The 7,827-nt window shown below is 44.1% G+C and overlaps 1 long non-coding RNA gene across 1 annotated transcript; it reads left to right on the forward strand.

Annotated features, from left to right (window-relative positions):
- Positions 1 to 1,018: 1,018 nt before the first annotated feature.
- LOC115826954 (uncharacterized) lies at positions 1,019 to 3,641 on the forward strand. The gene is made up of 3 exons (XR_004025800.1): positions 1,019 to 1,100; positions 1,494 to 2,321; positions 2,484 to 3,641. It is a non-coding gene; the product is annotated as an uncharacterized LOC115826954 (long non-coding RNA).
- Positions 3,642 to 7,827: the final 4,186 nt, after the last annotated feature.

Consider the following 7,827-nt stretch of genomic DNA (forward strand, 5'->3'; position numbering starts at 1 on the left):
TGGTTAATACAGCATATCTGTGCCAAGCTATAGTGCCTGTTTTCCAGTTCTGAGGGAGCTAGGGAGGTAAGGAGGACTGGGCTGTGAGGAGTAACCACCTGGATTTCTTCAGGAGATCCTCAGAGTCTCTGATTTACGACATCACTCATCGAAGGTGGAATATTGAAGTCGTACAGCGGTTCAACTCATGGCCCTGTCACTGACCTTGACCCCTCATCCCCCAAGACCCTCATCCATCACAGGACTCAGTCCACACACACACACACATGCACACGCACACACACACACACACACACACACATGCGTCAGCACTGATTCTGCTCCAGGCTTCGCGCAAATTCTTCTTCTTGCGGTCAGACCTTCCCAACAAGTCATTTCTAGCCCATAATCTCCTATTGATCCTCTGAATAATGTCTGGTCATTAATTTACCTCAACGCATTGTTTCCCCTTCATCCTCATCTTACTCACGATACGAAAACGACACGGGTGGTGTCTGTTTGCTTTCTGTTACCTCATTATGATAAGCTACAAGCAGAAAAGCTTTTTAGCACTTAAAAGAAAGAAAACACGATAAGCTACAAACAGAGAAGCTTTCAGCGCTTAAAACACTGCGCATATACTGATATCGAGTTTTGCATAAACAGGATGCTGTGATATTGTGGGGAGCAGTTTTTTTTTTTTGTTGTTGTTGTTTTTTTGCCGCTGTTGAGGTCACTCTCGGCTCTTTCAGATGTTCCTCTCTGTCACTCAGCGTGTCTTTGACCCATTTCCTTTCACCGTGGCTTCTCAGACAGACACCACAGCCACCTGTGTCTTTCTGTGGCTTTTTGACCCTGCACAGCTGCTGTAGCTGCGATAGGCCATAGCCCTCCCTCTCTGCAGGGGCTCCTGCTCCTTCCCAGAGTGCACCTGCAGCACCTCCACAGACATGTGACCCCTGCCTGGACCTTGTTAGAGCAGTAAAAATAGTAGCATGAAACAGAGTGGATAGCACTGAGAGAGAGAGAGAGAGAGAGAGAGAGAGAGAGAGAGAGGGGGACAAAAAGCCACAACTCCAGCCAAGAAATTCTCACAGGAGTGCTGTGGTTCAACAAAACAGGTTAGACCAATTAAACAAGTATCAGCTGCCTTCACTGATTAGCATTCACACCTCAGAGAGAGAGAGAGCGAGAAGAGAGGAGACAAAGGTGATTTCCTATTGAAAAACAGGCTCAGCCTTGATGTCAGGAAAACTGCTTCTTGGGCACAAACGGGGTCTAATTTATGGAGTCAGTTAAGCAAATTCAGAGGGCGGTGGACAGAGGGACGGAGGGGGGGGGGGGAGGAGCTTCATACAGCAATGTCATGGCGTGTTGCTTAAAATGAAATCAAGCCTAGACTTTCTGTCTCACAATCTGTCTTTGGGATTATACCTCTGATGAAGAGAACCACGCTTCACATACTAATAAGAATTCCTTTTCTTCATCTTCTTCTTCTTCTTCTTCCCTGGTAGTTTTCACGACCATATTGCTTTTTTCGGTCTAGCTTCCCTCAGATGCGGGGTGGGGGTGGGGGTGTATGTGTGTGTGTGGGGGGGGGTTATTACGTTTCTAACCCCAGGCCAGTATTTGGGAAAGACAGATCGATGTCCTTGGTAAATGCCAGTTCTGGCCGTGTACAGAGTCCCCTTTAAATGCAAGTCAATAGAGGCCTGTGTAGGAGTGTGCAGGGTCCACATTCACTGTACACACTGCACAATGCCGGGGTTGGGAGACAGGTGATCAATGCCTCTTAAACCTTCATTCGTCACCGTGGCAATGTTTACAGTAATGCCTCCCAGGCCAAGCCTGCAACTGTCTCTCTCTGTGTTCAGCCTTAAATGCCGGCACAGGGGGAAAAGGCTTCTTTGATTAATGTAAGATTAGCCAATAAGAATCTAGTAAAGGTAAAAAAAAAAGCACTCTTCCTCACATGCAGAAAAATTTAGAAGAACAACACTGATTTTTTTGTTTTCTAACCAGTTTGATTCTACAACAGTAAAATGTTAAATTCCATTTCAAATCAGCCATCAATAACTAATGTACACCAAAAGAAGCAATGTGGAAAGAAGCTAGCTCAGCTAGCAGAGTCTGTGTCTGTTTGTCTGTCTCTCCTTCTCTCTGTCTGTCTGTCTCTCTCTCTCTCTGTTTGATTGTGGGGTTGAAAGAGGAGAAGGGGAAAAGGACCTCCAGGCAGTTGGGTGAGCTGAGGTGGAGGACAGACTGGAGGTGATGTGGAAATGATGCTGACTGTAACCTGTGGAACCCAGGTGTTTTGTGCATGACCTGAGTGGATGAGACAGGTATGCTCTCTCTCTCTCTCTCTCTCTCTCTCTCTCTCTCTCTCTCTCTCTCTCTCTCTCTCTCTCTCTCTCTCTCTGTCAGCTGTACGTTTCAGGCGGTACGCTGGCTATGTAAATTTCTGTAGAATGTTTTCTTGCATATGGATGTGTGATATTCTGTAGGTTCTCGGGGGTTAACTGTTTCACCAGGCACTGTCAGCGTGGAGCTGGACTAGCCCCGTAGGCTCAGCATTGTTTGCTCGCTCATCAACCCCGGCCCGACGTTTCTCCCTGACACCGGGTTCTGTGCTGTTTGGAAAAGAAGGGGGCATATTTCTCCGGCCCCGCGGATCCGTTTGACTCGCTTATTATTCTGCTTATGCAAAGGCTGCGTTCTCACTGCACAGCCACAAAGAGGAACTGAGTCACACAATGCAGAAAGTGAATAGAGCAGCCAAAACCCCCTCCCCCTCCCTCCGCTGGACCCATGTGAGCTGCTCGCCCTTGGCAGCTCTCATTCCCGCCGCAGGGCACCTGTTCTGTCCAATTTGCCTCTGCGCGGAGATGCTATTGCACACTACGAAACTTCATGCAAGTCTAAGTGATTACATATGGTTGTATCCCTGGGGTATTCGAGGTGGTCCAGGCATCCACTGAAAACAACAACAACGACAAAAAACCCCCCTCTTAAATAACAAACTTTCTGTTTTTTCTTTTTCCCTTTACAAAAAATGTTTTGTGCATAAAGAAGTCCTGGTCGACAGATGATGTGATTACAAATTGCAGCCTTAGCTTTTGAGGTAGTTAACTTCAGTTTGAAATGACTTTTTATTATTATTACCATTATTATTATTTTTATTGTTGCTGCATGACATATGGCATATGAAAATAAATTTTGATGATCTGGCACAACATTAAGCTATAGGGTACACGGGGGTCCACGCTCATCCATTCTGTGTCACTATCTGGATATTGTCTTCAATGTCTGTATCGACAACACAGTGACAGCTGCGGTAATTAATAACCTCAGTGTACAGGGACTAATCCATTCACCCCCATTGGCTTTTTATGTAGACTCTATATCTACATTTCCATACTGTATTGGTTCTGTTGCTGCATTGCACATCTGAGCTGTTGCACTACTTACCACTGCCGGACACTGTTCATACTGTTTGTTACTTTATTGCTACTTTATCTCTATTTTATCTTATTTGTTGTTCCACTTTTTACCTTATTTATTGTTTTTTATAGCATCGAGTATGAAAGTTGCAAACGCAGTCTTGTTGTAACTGTGCAATGACAATTGTTCTTGTGCAATGACAATAAAGATATTCTATTCTATTCTGTTCTGTTCTATCCTATTCTAAACAAGGATTGCAGTTAAGCAGTATCTCCTGTGTGCATTATTTATTTATTTATTTTTTGGGTGCATATTTTCATGACTAATAACTTTGATCATAAAACCTGTCACTTCAGCACTATTTTAGATTTATGAAAACTGAACTAGTTTTGTACGTCCTCTTCATCATTTGTCCAGTTAACGGCGAATTTCAGGCCCGTGGGCGGAGGGACGGCAGGGGAAGGTGTCGAGACGGGTGTCTTTCTCCAGAGTGGATCTTTACTAAGAGTCTTTGAGAGTTTTGTGTTCACAAAATACAGAAACGTAATCATTTAATGAAAGGTTTTGAATTGACTCCTGACTATTTACTGATTTTAAAATGCCGATTTAATGTCTGTTTCTATTTTTTAAGGGTTCAAACACGTACATGTATGCCCGTATTACAAAATGTAAGCTGCATTAAACGTAGTTTAAAAAACGTTCAAATCAAACTTCAAAATTGATGGAATTTATTTTAATATTTGTTCATTTTAGGTGTAATTTTTAATGACACGACTGTTCTCTGTTCATTCTCTGAGCTGCTGTTCTTAATAATAATGCAGTGGGGGGTTATTAACGCTCCCTGTCCATTACCACGGCGATAAGAACCGATTGTTCAGGATGGGGCAGTGCAGTGTTGAGGGATGTGATTATCATCACAGTTAATGCAACTAAAATGATAGCTGGTTTCAGCTGCTGCCACAGCAACAAACATATCAGCAAAGTAAATCACATCTATGTTCTCGCAAAGGTAGCACTGCCTTTTAAAGATCAATTACTCGAGGCAGAAATGCTTCAAAACATTCATTGAACAAGGTAGTTCAAATGGCTACTTCAGCTTGTAGGCTGTAATGCACAAAGTAATGTTTATCTGAGGTCAGATAGCTGAGAAAATGAACAGGTTCATATAGTGGCTTTGGTTAATGTGACCGTAATGTAATCCCAGGTAGAACTGAGGTTATTGAAGGAGAACATAAAGACATACTGATAAAATTGCTACAGAGCAGTTAAGGGGTTAACAAGCTGCCCTCGTTTTATGATCAGCAGCGCAAATGCAGAAACATAATCTTTAAAACAAACTGTTTTGGATTGCTGCTCAACACACCCCAGTGTTGAAATTCTGCTGGTGTTCTCCCTGTACATTTTCCTGCGTGTACAGGAGATGTGGTTGCATCCATTGATCTGTGTCGGGAAACACTGCCTGCCAGTACAAGATGTGCCCATGTGCATAAATGGTGTACTCATATTTTATATTTATTTTGTTTGTAACCCGTTCTGCGCCGCCTGCATAGGGACCTGATTTGGAGTACAACATATGGACGATCCATATAGCAATTTGCAAAAAAAAAAAAAAAAGAAAAGAAAAACTGATTTGTCAAATGGCAAGTTTGCCAAGCCATGAAACGCCTGACGTATCACACACAGTGCCACCTACAAAGAACAGCAGAAAGTGAGGAATGCTGGGTGTACATACCACCACTATAGCAACATTGTCATTTGTTCATCTCAGTATTTGATCCACCTTATTCCTGTATTGTGTGTCTCTGTATTGTGTAGTTGTGTTACTAACAGCAGTTATAACTATGCAGGCTTATGCATTTGTGATTCTGATTATTTTTAGGGGATTTTGGACATTACACTCTTTGTAGGAGCGGACAATGTTGTAAAAGCTTTGGTTACAACAGGGTGGAGGTGCGCTCTCTCTCTCTCTCTCTCTCTCTCTCTCTCTCTCTCTCTCTCTCTCTCTCTCTCTCTCTCTCTCTCTCTCTCTCTCTCTCTCTCTCTCTCTCTCTCTCTCTCTCTCTCTCTCTCTCTCTCTCCTCTCTCTCTCCTCTCTCTCTCTCTCTCTCTCTCATATTCACTGAATACTGCAGTCTAATGAACATCAGTAAAACTGCTATTAAACTGTTCATATGCTTTTGATTGACCACAGAAGTTCTTAGTCATTTCAACTTCGTATATCGTGAGACTAGTATCTCCAGCAACACACACTGTTGAATAAACATGTTGTTTGACATAAGCAAGGCAGTAACCACAGGCGCCCATGTAACGCGCATTAAAAAAGACCTTGAAGCTGAAAGCTGGGCACAAACTGACCCGACTGCTTCCATGTTTTATCGTTTTGATTTTTCCATTGCAAAATTCCAGTCCATCTCAGATGTGATTTGAAACTAAATGAATGCTTTGCTGCTCTGTCAGAGATCTGACGTCTGATAGACAAAACAGGCAGGTTCTCATGTGATGTGATTGACAGGAGAGGGTCAGGTATGCATCAGCCAGAAAGCAGGGGTTTCACTAACCGTTTATCAGGGGTCTTAGAAACCGTTTATTGGGGGTTTCAGTGATCGTTTATCAGGGGTTTCAGTGACTGTTTATCAGGGGTCTCAGTAACTGCTTACCAGTTTATTGTGCCTCTTTCTGGAGCACAAACAGGCGCTGTTAAGACATTCTCTTTGCTGAGTATGAATATATAGTAGCAGTGTATGTATTTATGTACATATAGACCAACCAAGGCCCTCCTGTCCTTTTTCTGCACCAAGTAAGTATCCCCTTTAGTCCTGCTGTCTGAGCAGATTAACATTATCTGTACAGATTTCTCCCAGCTAATCCATGTCTATAAAGAATTCATGGGGAAACAGTCCGAACTGTGAGATCCGTGTTAGCCTGACAGAGGACTGCTATTCTAGAAGGATCTCTGTGTGAGCTAATGGCTGTTTGTCTTTGTAAATACCCATGCTTTTTCATCTTAGGACCTTTTGGGACTGTGGAGCCTCTGTCTCTCTGTGCATGTCTGTGCATGTGTGTGTGTGTGTGTGTGTGTGTGTATGTGTGTGCATGTGTGTGTGCGTGTGTGTGTGTGCGTGTGTGTGTGTGTGTATGTGTGTGCATGTGTGTGTGCGTGTGTGTGTATGTGTATGGGTACGTGCATGTGTGTGTGTGTGGTGTGTGTGTGTGTGTTTGCATGTGTACACGCTTTGCATGCTTCTGCTTGCCCCTTTGGGAAAATGTGTGTCACTGTTGGTTATTTTCAGTTTAAGAGGTGCATCAAGTTTCAGACACAAACAACCATGTTCCATAATGGCCAGCAAAACCTGAGTAAACCAGTCTGAGACTGAGACTGAGAGAGAGAGAGAGAGAGAGAGAGAGTGAGAGAGAGAGAGAGAGAGAGAGAGAGAGTGCAAACATTGGCTTGGCAGAGACTAGCCGCAGAGGACAAACCTGATCAGCACAGAGGACACACACTATTCTATTGTGGTATCAGCCACATCACACAAAGATCTAACCTAATACACACATCTGTGCCTTTCTCTCTTTGATACACACACACACACACACACACACACACACAACACTCCCAAATACACACACACACACACATACACACCCTTTTGAATGTGAGCTCCAGCAGCCCTGCCGACAGACAGGTAGAGAAGAGAGGGAGGACACCTGTGCTAACACATTTTGATGTCTAACTGAATCAAGCAGTACACACTCAGTGCTCCCATCCTCTCTGTGAGGCTGCTGTTCCCACCGCCGCATCTCACCATCACAACCTGCTGAACAGATGGTAATGTGTTTGGTATGTTTCTCCAGAGCGTCGTCCTCACACAGAGAAGAGAGAGGACCAGTCTGAAAAAAAAAAAAGAAAAAGAAAGAAAGAAAAAAAAAGAAAAACAACAGAAAACTGGACCTCGCTGTCTGGCAGCGGCCTTGGCAGAAACAGAGGACATTCTTGTTTTTTGAGCGATCAGATCAGAAAAGGATGTTCGGCTCAAGGACAAGAGAAGCCCGGGGGGGGGGGGGGGGAGTGACGGTGGAGGTGGGGGGTGGTGGGGGGTGAACAATGGAGACGCCACTCTCATCTGGCTGAAGTTACGCAGAGACCGTCCTCGATTGTTTTAGAATTATTATCAAACGGAGAAGATCCGCTCCGGTGTCCAGCGCCGGTGCCAGGACACGTCCACATTCACCACTCTGATGGCGCGGACTGCGGGGGTTTGGATCGCCATCAGTCAAACGCGTCCAAACCCAACATGACAGGCGCTTTTACTGCAGATCAGTAAACGCTGAGAACGATTGAGATCGAGAACAAACGTCATCTTAATAAATTTCTCCTCTGTTTCGGCAAAACCACAGTTGTTGATGTTT

This window comes from Chanos chanos, chromosome 13, assembly GCF_902362185.1.
Source record: "Chanos chanos chromosome 13, fChaCha1.1, whole genome shotgun sequence".
Classification (NCBI taxonomy): Eukaryota; Metazoa; Chordata; class Actinopteri; order Gonorynchiformes; family Chanidae; genus Chanos; species Chanos chanos.